Raw genomic sequence first — 14,699 nt, 5'->3', positions numbered from 1 at the left:
GGGTTTAACTGTGCCTTTAAAGTTCAGTAAACAAAGAAGGCAAAAAAAAACAAAAACAAAAACAAACAAAAAAAACCCTGCCAACCCATAATTTTAGATTCAGCAAAATATGAGGCATGAAGGTGAAATGAACATAAAGATTTAGAGAAAAATAATAATAATTTGTTGTCCCCTTAGAGACGAGCGCCCCCAGTGATGCGGGTGGGAGTTTGTGTAGAATGTGTGCTGTCCCCTCGCCTTTACCGTCCGAGGCCACTTGGAGACCCAAGGCGAGGGAAGGACCCAGTAGAGGACATGAGGAAGGACCGGGTAGCTCGGAGAGAACCTAGAAAACCCCGCAGCGGCGCGGGCGGGCATTGCGCATCCCGCGGGCAGAAGGAGGGGGCGAACAGGAGCGGCAGAGCCATCCCTAATGGCACGTGGCAGCCGCGAGTCCAACCTGGCGGCCCCGCGACAGGGCACACGTCACAAGGGCAACCGCTTCGCCGCGCGATGCGCGCGAGGGAGGACGGGCTCGCGGGCAACGACCGCTGGCAGGGACGGTTGACCCGCAGCCGGCGGAGAGACGGAGGCCAGAGGCGCCAGGGGCGTGGGATGCAGAGATCCACTAGGTTGGGCTGACCCGCGGGACGGTCTCGGAGTGCAGCCCTGGGGGTGTTTTCTGTGCTAACCTAGTGATTCCCACGCCCACCAGGCATGTCTGGTGTGTGCATGATTAGAGCCCCCATAAACTGAATTTCACACCACTATCCTGACTCCAATCTGGTCCCAAACAGAAGAACAGGGGGTTACAAAAAGTTTCAGCCTGAAGATTAATGATACCAGTGAAACTCAAATCTACATGAAGGTATGAAGTGCATCAGAAGTGGTACATATAAGTGAATATAAAAGACTAGTTTTCTCTTAATTTCTTTTTAAAGCATGTGGCTGCTTAGAGCAACATTATAGCATTGTCTTGTGGAGTTTAGTATGTATGTAAATGCAGCTTATATAACAAACATTTCTTACAATGATGGGGTTAAATGTACCTATCCAGTTGCAAGGTTTCTATATTTTACTAGTAATAGCATACTGTTAACTCTTATTAGGCTGCAAAGAGTGTAAATTCAATCCCTAGACTAACCACTAGAAAAAATCAAAGAGAGATGGATAAAAAAAATGGGAAAACTAAAATGGGAGTCTAAAAATATTTAAATCATCCATAAAAAAGCAGGAACTGTTACAAAAACAGAGCAGACAAGTATAGAATAAATAATAAAATGGTAGAGATGAGTATAAGTACATCAATGCTTATGTTAACTGTTAATGAATGGAAAAAGAATGATGGATCTCCAGTAGAAAGCAGGGAACCTGGTTTAGGATTGTGCCCAAGGCAGACTTCAGTGTGAACTATTTTTGTGGGAAACACTGTTGACCAAAAAGACCTCTTTGTGGGCAATGGTCCACCATCAACCTTAAAAAATCGTTTCAGCTTGCATGAGGTAGGAAGTTAAGTTAATGGCACAGGTGATGTAAGAGGCTCAGTCTGAACCATTTAGCATCCACATCTAACTTTCTTGCATGTGCAAGTGGTATGAAGCAACTGCTTTTGGTGGCAATTAAGGGGAGTGCACTTGTCTTAAGAGACCATGCATAGATTCTGGCTTCACAGTGAAGCGGAAGCAAAGAACACTGAGAGGAGTGTTTGCTCTGTGGAACTGGATTTAAAAAGCTTTCATTTGCTGTTGTACATATGTGGGGATTCATAATGAGGGGTCTGTGTGTTAGAGAGGACAAGACACTCAGGTTACACTATAGTGCCACATAAATTCTGGTTAGAGGCATTATTTCTCTACGTATGCTCATATTCATAATACTTTGTCATAAATTTAATTTAAAAATTATACACTGCATTTGAGATGACCTCAGTGGATGGCTTCCATTTGTTTCCCCCTTCAGGTTTACTCACTCTACTTCTCAGTCTTGGGAGTGCTGATCTGTAATAACTTAATTAAAAATGTCCTCTAGATTCTTGGTGGAGTTGGCTACTGGGGAGCCAAACAGGAGATTGGTGGGGAGAAAGGATGGAGAACTTTGTATATATTTTCTCCAGGGTGCCGCTTTGTAGTGTTTTCTCAGACTGGCTGCCACCTCTGTTGTCCTTTCCCCATGACTATTAGAAGAGCCCCTCTCCAGCTTTCTTTGAGCTGGGGCTGGTTGCAACCACACTATTCCCAACCCCGGCAGGTGCTGCAGTATATCTTGTGCTTTCCCTATCCCTTCTTTATACCTTTGCAATTAGATGCTTTAAAAACTCCTACCTGAATGGTCATAATTTAAGTATTACCATCTGTTTTCTGCAGTCCACAGACAGGATTATTGACCAAACACATCTCAACTTCTATCAGTCAAAAATATCTCCTGAATTTTTGGTTTCAGCAAACAAGGCCTTATTATTATTTTTTCTTTTTGATTAATGAATCTTCTGCATGTATAGACTTCTGTGTTAACTTTTAAAATAAGATTCTTTAAGAACTTTAACTCTCACTAGCCAGCACAGTGTTCAGAACATCTTAGAAAAACTCTAAGTATTCATTGAGTAAGTGAAGGAATAAGTAAATAAACTCAATTAGTTCTAAGTAGTTTTTCTTTCTTTCAATGTTTACAATATGGGTTTATTCCAACTTTTTAATCCACTGTTGATAGTGAATAAAAAGCAAGAAACATTGCATGAAAACTTCAAAGGCATTCATTGTCTCCTCTGTGGAAGTCCCCTAAAGCAATTAATCCTGCATGGAAATCTTTGGGGCCCATTAACTGAGAGTGTGTTAAATTGGAGATCACTGAATTACAAATTATCCGCTAGAGACTGAGACTGGGAAAAACTGAGTAGAAAGTAATTGAATCACATTGTTCTATTGAACTGCCCTGTTAGGCAAAACATCTGGGAAAGAAATTCCAAGAACAGAGGCTCTGGCATACATATCTCAGAGAGATGGGTAAGAGGTGATATGATTAACATGCTGTTTTGACCTATTCATTTGTTTAATACATTAGTGATTTCCTAAATTTTTAATCACTCATGTGTTTTTGGATTAGACACTATTTGCATTATTACCCTCAGATTATTTGGAATTAAGTTTTCTTAGTATGAATTTATATTTTACAAATAGGCATCTACATTGAAATTACAGATAGGCTAAAATTTCCTTTTTTAGTGCTTTCCCCATTAAGCTTTTTTTTTCTTGTTTGAGCAGGCGCCAGAAATTGAACCTGTGTCTTCAGCATTCTATTAAGCTTTGTTATCAACATTACACTATACTTGCAAAATATATTTCTTTGGCCCTGGATCAATTTACACAATGTAGGTATTACCTATTCTTTAATGCTTGGGAAGACATATGTAGATCCATCATCTCCTGGCACCTTTGATGTGAAAGTTGTGGAAAGAATGATTTAGTTCTCCTTCATAGTAAAGCATCATTCCTGAATTCTACCTTTTATTGCATTCATGCTTGTCATCACTGATGAAATAAAAAATCTAGAAGTCATATTTGAATGATCCCTTTCCTTAATCCTCCACATCTATTCTGCCAACAAACCATGTTGACTCTACCAAAATATATCACATTCTTCCCAACTCCAGGTGCTCTGTAGAAACCAATCTAGGGTGGACATTGAAAATAATTTTCCAATTAGCTTCACTCTTCTATTCTTATTTCCCTACAACTCATTCACTGATGTAAATAAGACTACTGTTCTCTTTAAAGCACTATATCATTGTTTTTAAATATTTGCTGCCCTTCCTGGGAGCAATTATACTCAACACAAGTGGTTAAGGTTAGGCCATGTGACTTGGTCTTGTAAAATAAATGTGAGCCAATACATAGGAGTTGAAAGAATATGTGCATTTCTGGGCAAAAGCTTTAGAAACCAGGTCATGGAACAGTTCTCAATGTTCCTTTATCCATGCACAATCTCAGATGGCCATCTATTGGGTGGACACTAGGCCAGGTAAAGCATTTGAGCTTTAAGGGGTCATAAGAAAGGTAGCTTACCTTTTCTAACTTCTAACCTGCTGAGGGGAGAAATTGCAAGGTGGTTGGAAATGAGATAAGTAAGCCACTCTCAACTATTTTCCACAGTTAACTGATAAAAAGAGGCAATGTGGGTAGGTTGATCTGTATAGCTGCCCATGTGGCACAAAATTAAATGGTGGAAAGAATTTTTTCACAACTTAAATTCTATTTAAGTATTGTCAGAATAATTTGTTCATCTTATTTTCTTAAACTCATTAGTTATCTGTCAGTGTTAGAAAAAGGAGCGCATCACACTTAACAGCTCTTTATCTATTCTCACTTATATCCAAATTACATGACTGATATATTTCCATTTAACTTTAACTTAAATTTCCTTTAAGGATCAAATAAATATTTGAGATTGAAAATTCATTATAAAGTATTTACCATAGCTAGGTCACTGCTAAAGATAGGCAAAATGGAACAAATAGGACATTCTCTGAATGGTGTATGTGATCTAAGCTGTTTGGGATTACACTTCAAGCAGAGAGAAGTTAGAAAGAAACTATGATTCTGTAACAGAGTAAGGTATATTTTTGATTTGTTTCAATTTGAATTCTGCAATACACTAAAAATATTGTATTAGCTAATGCTTCAGCTTTTTTGAGAGAAAATAGGTATCAAGACATACAATTTATAAGAAACTATACTGAAACCTTTTTTAAGAACCATAAAAAGAAGACATTATAGTCACCAATAATGGACATCTCTGGTCAGATGGGGAAAATAAAACACATAAACTAAGACCTAAATGCTATTTCCCATTCTGATGGCATCTTGCTATTAGAGAAAATTTAACATATATCATAAATGCAAGATGGATATAGATTTTAAGTTGTATTGTTACTTAAATATGCTATTCCAGTGATTATTTCTAAATCAAAGCGTAGGTGGAGTCTTCAAAACACTGAAAAAGTGGGTCATAAATTTCTATATGAAAAATCTAGGCTATACTTTTCCTTCAATTTTTATGTCATCTATGTGATTTATGCCATGGTTTGTTCTTAGTTTTGAGTATCAATGTCAAATAATACTTTTACATATGTTTTTATAGTGATTTCCATCTGAGACAATGCTATTTAATTGTTAATGGTTTTGGCTCTTAGGGTTAGAGAATATGAAAATGTGACAAAAGGCTCTCCAGAGTTGATCTTCCAAGGTGGAAAATCAGAGGAGTCGATTTTCTAGAGTTGCTGAATCACAACTTTGGTGAACATCTTGTCAGAAACCATTACATGAAGTATGAAAGAAGGTATGTAGTACTGCTTTAAGTTAATGGTCAGTAGTATGAACTATACCTATTACTGCACAATTTCTTAGAGATAGGAATAATTTACTGAAGTCTACTGTCCTTTAACTGTTATTAGAGACTTGAAACAAGTTTTTTAAATTTATTTTACTTTTATTTGCATGTGACATAATCTTAATGGCATTATAGAAAAATAAGAAATAATGAATTTTTCTCATCAAGTTTAGGGAAAACTGGAGTAATAACTTTTAGAGAAACAGCAACTCAATAAAATTCCTTTACTCATAGATTCTGAATGCTTCAGATAATGAAATAATCAGACATACAAACACATTAATAATGTTACAAACATTTCCTACTGGGGACAAAGGGTACTCTTTATAGTTAGGAAATTTCAGCTATAAAAATTGAATGATTACATGCACTTACTATTAAATCTCTTGAGAATTTTTTCTTATTTTTGGGAACTAAGTGGAAAAAATAAAATTAAAATCCCACACAAACCCTTATGATTTTAGAAGCAATGGGAAGTATTATATCAGACCACAAGGATAGCTCTGGTAACTCTTTACTACTTTGTGCAAAATTTAAGAATATGAGCAATAATATTAAAGAAGAGAGAGAACCTCAAACAAACCTGGAAATAGCCTGAGTGCATATCTATGTAAAGGAATGCAGCCCCATAATAAAATGAAATGGACCATCAACGCATGCAAAAAATATGGGTGTATATCAAGACATTTTTCTCACCTGAAAGAACCTAGACACCACAGACCACATGTGTGATTTTATTGATATGAAATTTCTAGGAAACTGTAGAAGCAGAAGTCAAACTGATATTTGTTTTTAGTTGGTGCTGAGAGTGAGAACCCACCGCAGAGCTGACAGAAAGGAGTCATGGGGGAAATAGAAGTGTGCTAGAACTGAATTATGATGATGGTCACACAACTGTACATTTACAAAAATTCATTGACATCTACACTTAAAATGGAGGATTTCATGAGTTTTTGGTAAATAATACTTCATTAAATCCTTTAACAAAATATGTGCAAAGGGAGATGCTAGAATTTATGTTGTGGCTAATCTAAGTAGTGAGTCAGGGAAACCCTTTTCATAATGTGATGCATGCCAGGTCATGAAGGAATCCAGGGAAAGGAAAAAATGTTTGAATATGAATATGTGCAGGAATTCCAGGAAAAAATATACCCACATGCACTAAATGATATAGATATAAATGTCACTGCTGAGATTATATACAACTCTGGTTCTCTTATCCTGTTTTATCTCCCTAGGCTGTTGAAGCAACCATGAAATGGGGAGGCTTAAACAGTGGGAACTTATCAGCTAACAGTCTTGGGATTGGGAAAATGTCCAAATTAAGGCATCAAGATGATGCTTTATTCCAGAAGACTGGCTGCTGGAGATTTTTGGCTCTTTTGTCTCATGTAAGGCACATGTCAGAGTCTGCCAATCTCTCCCTTCTCTACTGGATTTCATTGATTTCAGCTTTTTGTCTGAATTTCACTGTCTTATAGAGAACTTCAGTAAGAGAATTAAGACCCATCCTAAATGAGGTGCACCATATCTTAAACTGAAGTAGCCTTATCAAAAAATCCTACTCACAATGGGCTCCACAGGAAGGGATTACATTTAAGAACATATCTTCCTAGGGTACATATGGCTTCAAACCACTGCACTCCACTCTCTGAACCCCCACCCCTCAAAGACTTATTTTTTTCCAGCTGCAAAATATATTCATTCCACTACAATATCCCAAAAGCCATAAGTGATATCAGAAACAAGTGCTTAGTACAAAGTCTCATCAAAATCAGTTATGGCAAAGGCATTATTCCAAATAAATGTCAACAGGTAGAGGGCATAGGGGAGGGATATGGAATCTCAGTGGAAGAAATGGAAATGTGTTCCTATAGATCATGGTGGCAAAGACATGTCAATTTACTTAGGATGCCTTGTATGATACGTGAAAACAACTGTTTAAAAATGATCAGAGAGAAACAAGTGCTAGAGAAAATGTGGAGAAAGATATACATCTATTTACTATCAGTAGGGAAACTGAAAGATTCAGCCCCTTGGAGGGCAGTGTGATGGTTCCACAAGAGACTAGGGGTGGGGTTGTCATATTCTGAATCCCATTGCTCATTCTATACCTGGAGGAACTGAGTGTGGGGACATGAATGGGCATTTGCACACTGGGGTTTATGGTGGCAGTGTTCATTATCCACAAGTAATGGAGTTAGCCTAAGGATACACTAACAAAGAAATTGAAGGGCAACCAAACTGTGGTGTATACATACAATGAACTACTGAACAGCCCCAAGAAGGAATGACACTATGAGGTATGCAACTAAGTATGTGAACCTTAAGGACTGTATGTTGAATGAAATGTCAGAAACAAAAAGTCAAATATTATCATGCCTCACTCATATGGACTTCATCCGTACTCCTCTATCACATAATGGCCAGCCTCTCCTGGCCTCTTCCATCTCTTCTGGATTCTGTTGGATTTCAGGTTCTAGCTGCTCCTTCTATGACTTCTCTCTCCCTGAATTTCATTCTGATTTTAAAGGAATCCAGTGCTGGGATTAAGACACTTCTTGATTGAGGTGGGCCACACCTTAACTGAAGTAACCACATCAAAAAGTCTAAAAATATGTTCATGCTCACAGAAATGGATTAAGTTAAAGAACATGTTCTTCTCTGGGGTACATAGATCTGAATATACCTACACTGTGTAAAGAGTAAAAAAGTATTAAAATAGGATAGGGAAGAATGAAATGGATGCAGAGAAGAATAGACTGGAAAATTACTGGAAATTTTGACATGGAATCAGCCAGTAGTTTAATATGTATGTTGAACTAATCATTTGACTCCCATGGATTAAAATTTATTCACTTATCAACTGAGTGTTGGATTAGATAATTAAGTTAACAACAAATCCTAATTTTCTTCCATCCTAAGAATTAGTAAAACTAAACAAAACTACTAATTTTGAGTTCTAGATTCAGAGGTGTGTGTTTGTGTGTTTGAAAGTGATACATTCTGTATGTGCAAAGACACTTTTCTTCTTAAGAAAAATATGCTTACAATTACAAAGTACATTTTGCAGGTATTCTATAAGTTTTGAATAGTGCAATAAAGTTATAGTAAATACATATAATTGAAATAGCTTGTGATATGCTTGAGAAAAAGGTATCAATAAAATCACATTGTAGAGGGCGGGCCGCGGTGGCTCAGCGGGCAAAGTGCTTGCCTGCTATGCCGGAGGACCTCGGTTCGATTCCCGGCCCCAGCCCATGTAACAAAAACGGAGAAACAGAATACAATAAAACAAGAAAATGTTTAAAAATGTTTCCCTTTCTTCCTTCCTTCCTTCCTTCTATCCTTCCTTCCTTCTCTCTGTCTTTCCTTTAAAAAAAAAAAAAAAAAATCACATTGTAGAGCACATATGGTAATACTATAAAAAGATTCATAAATTTAAAAGTATAACAATTTTTCAGGACGTTTTATTTTCTTACTCTGATTTGCTCTCTTCTCTTGATTGGTCTCCTTTGGAATAGCAAAGAACATGACTAATTAAATGAATGATCATTTCCATTTTGTGTAGCTGTGTTTGTGTACATATATGTGCATGTATATGTACACATATATACAAATGTAGACTTCACTAGACACAAAGGAACACTTTTTTGCTTGTATCTATAAATTTCTTAACTTCTGAAAGATAATCCTCTCCAAAAGGAATGTTCTCTTTTCTCCTCACCCCCCAACTCTAACTGATCATATTGATGCCATGTTCATCAAAATGTCTCTAACCTGTCCACTTCTTTCCATGTACACTGCTTCACCATCCCATCCCCTTCCACACCATATCTCTTACTTGTCTCATATATTATCTCCCCCACCATTATTTAATCAGAAACAAATGTGATCTTAATATAACTTAGAAATGTGTAGGGATTTTACTTTCCTGTGTAAGGATTTATGTTTAGCATTTTTGACTAATATTGCAATTTTGAGAGCAATGAATGGAGATTATGCAGAACTCCCCCAACTCTATTATAAATGGCACATTAGGCAGTATAACATGTAGCTTAAGTTGTACAGCAACTTTGTGAGTTTAATGATGTAAGATCCACTGTGTAGATGAGGAAATTGAGGCTAAGAGGGTTGGTGTCTCAGGCTTCGTCTTATCGAGGGAGTGACAAAGATGGAATTCAAACACAGAATTTTGTGACCCCACAGCACATATAAGCCCCACCATAAGTCAGAAGAGGGAGATTTCTCCTCTCTCAGCCTCCAGTACTCATCCGTGTCAGCTCATTTGAGAGTCTGTTGTTCCAGGCAGTAGTTAATAAATCACAGGCCAGATGAAAGTCCAATAGACAGTCAAAATAGGTTATTGCCTCTTTTATCTCACCCCTGCTTACCATCCTGAGATAGCATCCTTAAGATAAAACACAAACATTATTGTGCTATCAAATCATAGGAAAATTGGGGATTTATTACTGCAAGTTTCTACTCAAATAGGGGAATAGAACTTCATTTCTCTTTGATATTTGGGGATATGCCATTGTTTCAGAGTTGTGATGTGGAGAAGTAGGTCTCCAGCACTTATAATTTCACTAACCTCCTCTGGAACTTGAGAGCCATATCTAGTTTCCAGTGGCCACATGAAAGAAATAATGTATTGGTTCCCTGACAGAACCTCCCTTTGTGCTGTAGGAATATTGGTATGTTAGGAATGCTGTTCTCAGACCATTGTGATAACTGAAGGTTAGAGAGTGAAGTATTTGCTCAGCCCCTTCCAGGTGCCCAGCAAGAGTGGCATACAGAAAAAGACAACTTCTTGCTCTCAAATTCCTACCAGTTTTAGAGTATCAAAAACTCAAGGCATTTGGGATCCACAACATGGCTGTGTTCAGGTCCTTTTATTGTGGCCCATGTGACCAAAGAATGTTGAATTGCACCTGAATCCTGGAAAGATGTGCTCCTTGTTAGGTCTAGGAAAATGGATACTTAGTTTGCACCATGTTTGTCAGTCTTTTCTTCCCTATTGGGGATGAAATCATGTGTACCACCAAAGACATATTAAAGTCTTTTCTGTATTCCTGATGGTGTGAACCCATCTGTTAATAGGGGCTTTGAAAATGTTATTACTAGTTAAGGTATGGAATTAATTGTGATTGAATGTTTGAAGATCCTATTTAGAAAATGCCAAATTGATTCATATGGGACTTAATCCATATGACAGCATTCCTTCTGAGGCAGAGTAAATTTGGACTCAGCTAGTCAGTAAAAGCCAGAAGTCAGAGAAAGCCAAGGAGGAGATCAATGAGACATATTGTCAGGCAGGGCAGAGGTGCAGGCCAAAAAAGCCCAAGAATTGTGGCAAAGTAGATTGAGTACCTGAACACTACAGGTTCCAGAAGAAAGCATGGCCTTGTGGGACTTTGATTTTGGACTTCTTGCCTCCGAAGTTGTGAGATATCAATTCCCATTGCTTAAGCCAACCAGTGTCTGGTTTTTGTTATGGGAGGCCTGGCAAGTTAAGACATCTCCCAATTAGTTTCCTGGCCCATGATTTGGGGCTTTTGTGTATGCTGCAGGTAGTCAAAGTACAGACCAAAGATAACAATATGTTCTTTGAACTAAAAGAGGCAAAATACACTTGCAGAACAGGCTATGATGAAGATGCAAGAAATATACTTAGCACCTGTGGCAACAATTCCCCTTGTTCTAGAGGAAATGCTCTTAATTTGAGAAAGATTCTAACATCAGTTAGATAACTGTCACAAAGCCTATGATGATTCTATTGGATTGTAGGATTGTAGTAAGTCTCCACAGTTCAAGCTCAGATCATGGACTATCTTAAATGTTCCATCCCATGAACCCCAATGTCAAGCTTTGCCAGGATGCAGTCTTCCAAAAGGGAATAGTTGAGTTCTGATGTAACCTGCCAACTTGTCCCAACTCTAACATGATACATGATAGGCACTCATCATGTTTAAACTTTGCACATTACTTTCTGATTCTGTCCTCTATTCCAAAGTAAGCCTTTTTATCTCAATTTAGGAACTGGATTAGGGTGGAGATGCTAAAAGCCTGTTGCCACTGTGGAGGAAGGACACAAACTGTAGACACAGTTACAGGGTGTAGTCTGTTTAGGATCTGTAGTTTGTGGGTATCAGTTGCAGTAGAGATATGGCACTCTTTTTGCTAAGAGGTGACACTTCAAATTATCCTATACATACCTGAACCATAAGGTGCAGTCACTGCTTCAGATTTCAAATGCTCTCATCACCCTATTCTCCTCTTATAGAACAGAATCAAAGACTTCTGTCTATATAGGTACTTAACACAAACCTTTGATTTAGTTTCTCAGCTGTAAAAATAAAAACCTTACAATGGGTTCACTTAACAACAGAAATGCACTGGCTCATGGTTTCAAAGGCTAGAATGCTTGCTTTCTCTTAGGATCAGTATCATCTGGCTGACTGGCAATCTTTTTGTGTCATGGTCAGGTTCATGTGTCAACATGGCCAGGTGGCAGTACCTGTTTGTCTGGTTTGGCAAGTGCAGGCTTGTCTGCTGCTATGAGGACATTTCAAAGAATTAAATCATAATCATGTTGGCTGCATCTACAGCTGATTCCTTTTATAATCAGCTGAGGGGAGTGTCTTTTGCAATGGGTGATGCTTAATCTAATCACTGGAAGCCTTTTAAGGAAGATTCAGAATAGACAGGCTCTCTTCCTGCTTCAGCCATCAAACCTCCCCTGTGGAGTTCATCCAGACCCTACATCAGAGTCATCAGCTTTGAAACCTGCCCTATGGATTGTGGATTCTACATCCCCATGGTTACATAGGTACTTTCTATAGATTTTATATTTATGGATATTTCCTGTTGATTTTGTTTCTCTAGAAAAGCAACTAATACAGCTTGGTACTAGGAGAAGTTCTTAGGAAACTAAATCTTAAAAATTGGTATGAATGATTGGTTTTCTTCTCTGACTGTACTCAGAGGAACAAAGGACTCTGATTCCTATAATCAGAATGATACTGCCAATCCATGGGGTGAGTTGACAAAAGTGATAGCCAAAATATCACCATCAATTCTTCTAATGCTTTGCCTGTATGAAGCCAGACTCTGGGGAATAATCTTTTTGTGAACTTTATGGAGTTTTGTGGAAATAGGAGGTGTAGTAATGCTGCCTGGTTGTTTTTAGATACACTGTATGCATTAATGAGTGAAAGAGCTGGGCTTAAGGCTTCCAATGAGAAGCTTTCACACTATCTGAGAGATGAAAACATTACTGAGTATCTTGAAGGAAAATTTTATTTCCTGTAGCTGTAGACTTGAGGTCTCCAGAAATCAGATTCAGAATCTTATTGTTAGAGTAACAACTTTACAATGTAAACTGAAATCTCTATCTTACATAGTGTCTGCAGTAAAAGTGAGGGCTTTGATTAGAAAGGAGTGGGACTCTGAAAAATGGGATGGTACATATAGATTGATAATGATTTAGGTGGAGAGGTTGAAATCCTAGGCCATGCTGAGTTTTCTCTAGACGACCCTGTAATGGTCTGCCCTGGGGATATAGCTGCCCCACTTCCAGACTGCCCTGATGAGTTGGTCACCCAACCTCCACCTGAAGCAATTAGCCCTAGAGTGATGAATCTGTTCCACCATATGAAACTGCAAACGAATGCCCTGGAGCAAATGGCTTGGAAGATACTTCTAATTCTTTTCATGACCTACCACCACCACCCCTCATTTCTTCCAGACATAACTAAACTAAAATCCCAACAGGCCCCTAAAGGTGAGGTATAAAGTATCACAACTGAAGAGGTACATTATACTCCAAAAGAACTATGTCAGTTTTCCAATTTATACAGACAGAAATCAGGGGAATATTCTGGCAATGGTTTTTAAGGGTGTGGGATAATGGCAGGAGGAATATAAGGCTGTATCAGGCTGAATTTATGGATATGGGCTCACTAAGCAGAGGTTCTGTATTCAGTGTTACAGCTTGAGGGGTTAGAAAAGGTATTAACAGTTTTTTGGATGTTTGGCTGAAACATGGGTCAAAAGGTGGCCAACATTACCTTAGGTTGAAATCCCAGAACTGCCCTGGTATAATGTAGATGAGGGAACCCAGATGCTTAAAGAGATTGAAATGTTAACATAGATTTATCATGCAAAGCCTGCTGTTATACCCCAGGAATGTCCAGAGGATGCAGCTTTTACCAGAACCATAAGAAATTAATTTGTGAGACTAGCACCATCATCCCTGAAGAGCTCATACTTGAACTTCTCTGTAGATCAGATATTACTGTGGGAAGTGCTGTTACTCAGCTAGAATCCTTAAACATAATGAGAATGACAAGATTCCAAGTTGTCAGAAGCCAGGTGGCAGCATATAATCACCAAAACAGGGTGGACCTTGCTATTATAATAGACAAAAAACTCAAAGCAGGAGTCAAAATAATCTGACTCAGAGATTTATGGCATTGACTAGTAATCATGGGGTACCTAGAAGTATAATATTTGAGCAGTCTACTAAATTCTTGCTTGAGTTGTATAAACAAAAGCGTTCTAGGTCAAATGAACAGAAGTTTAACTTGAATTACAATGGTCCCTTACTCAATCCCAGACTTGAGACAACTTACAGATCTCAGAGCCCCTTGAATGAAGGGGAGGCCAGGTTCATTTTGGGGGAGAACCCTGTTGCACTGTCACAAAATTATACCATTAATCTTCCTCCAAGCCTTCCCCAAGGAGACCTATGGCCTTTTACCAGGGTAACAGTGCATTGGGGAAAAGGAAATGATCTGATATTTTGGGCATTATTAAACACTGGTTCAGAAGTGACATTAATTCCAGGGGACCCACAACATCACTTTGGTCCACCAATGAGAGTGGAGGTTTATGGAGGTCAGGTGACCAATGCAGTTTTAGTTCAGATCCATCTCAAAGTGGGTCCAGTGGTCCCCTGGAACGATTCTGTTGTTATTTACCCAGTTCCAGAAAGCATAGTTGAAATAGACACACTGAGCAACTGGCAGAATCCCCACCTTTCCTCTCTAACTTAATGCAGTGAGGGTTATTATTGTGGGAAAGGTCAAGCAGAAGCCATTAGAATTGCCTGTACCTAGCAAAATAGTAAACCAGAAGCAATGCCGAATTTCTGGAGGACTTCAGAGATTAATGCCACTCTTAAGGACTGGAAGGATGCATGGGTGGTGATTCCCAACACATCACCATTCAACTCCTCAATTTGGCCTGTGCAGAAAACAGATGGGTCTTGGAGGATGACAGTGGATCATTTTAAGCTCAACCAGGTAGTAACCACAATTGCAGATGCTGTTCCA

The 14,699-nt window shown here is 38.4% G+C and overlaps 1 long non-coding RNA gene across 5 annotated transcripts in view; it reads left to right on the top strand.

The window, feature by feature from the left end:
* The first annotated feature begins 499 nt into the window (after positions 1-499).
* LOC143672874 (uncharacterized) overlaps positions 500-14,699 on the top strand; it is a 53,649-nt gene continuing 39,449 nt past the window's right edge. For 3 of the 5 annotated variants that reach the window (XR_013170088.1, XR_013170087.1, XR_013170086.1), the window contains exons 1-2: positions 500-847; positions 5,165-5,310. This is a non-coding gene — a long non-coding RNA (uncharacterized LOC143672874). The remainder of the gene's footprint in view (positions 848-5,164; positions 5,311-14,699) is intronic. The other 2 variants (XR_013170084.1, XR_013170085.1) reach the window with 2 other exon arrangements.

This window comes from Tamandua tetradactyla, assembly GCF_023851605.1.
Source record: "Tamandua tetradactyla isolate mTamTet1 chromosome 18 unlocalized genomic scaffold, mTamTet1.pri SUPER_18_unloc_1, whole genome shotgun sequence".
NCBI classification, from domain to species: Eukaryota; Metazoa; Chordata; class Mammalia; order Pilosa; family Myrmecophagidae; genus Tamandua; species Tamandua tetradactyla.
Note: the sequence above shows the minus strand (reverse complement) of the source record. Positions and strands in the feature narration are given on the sequence as shown.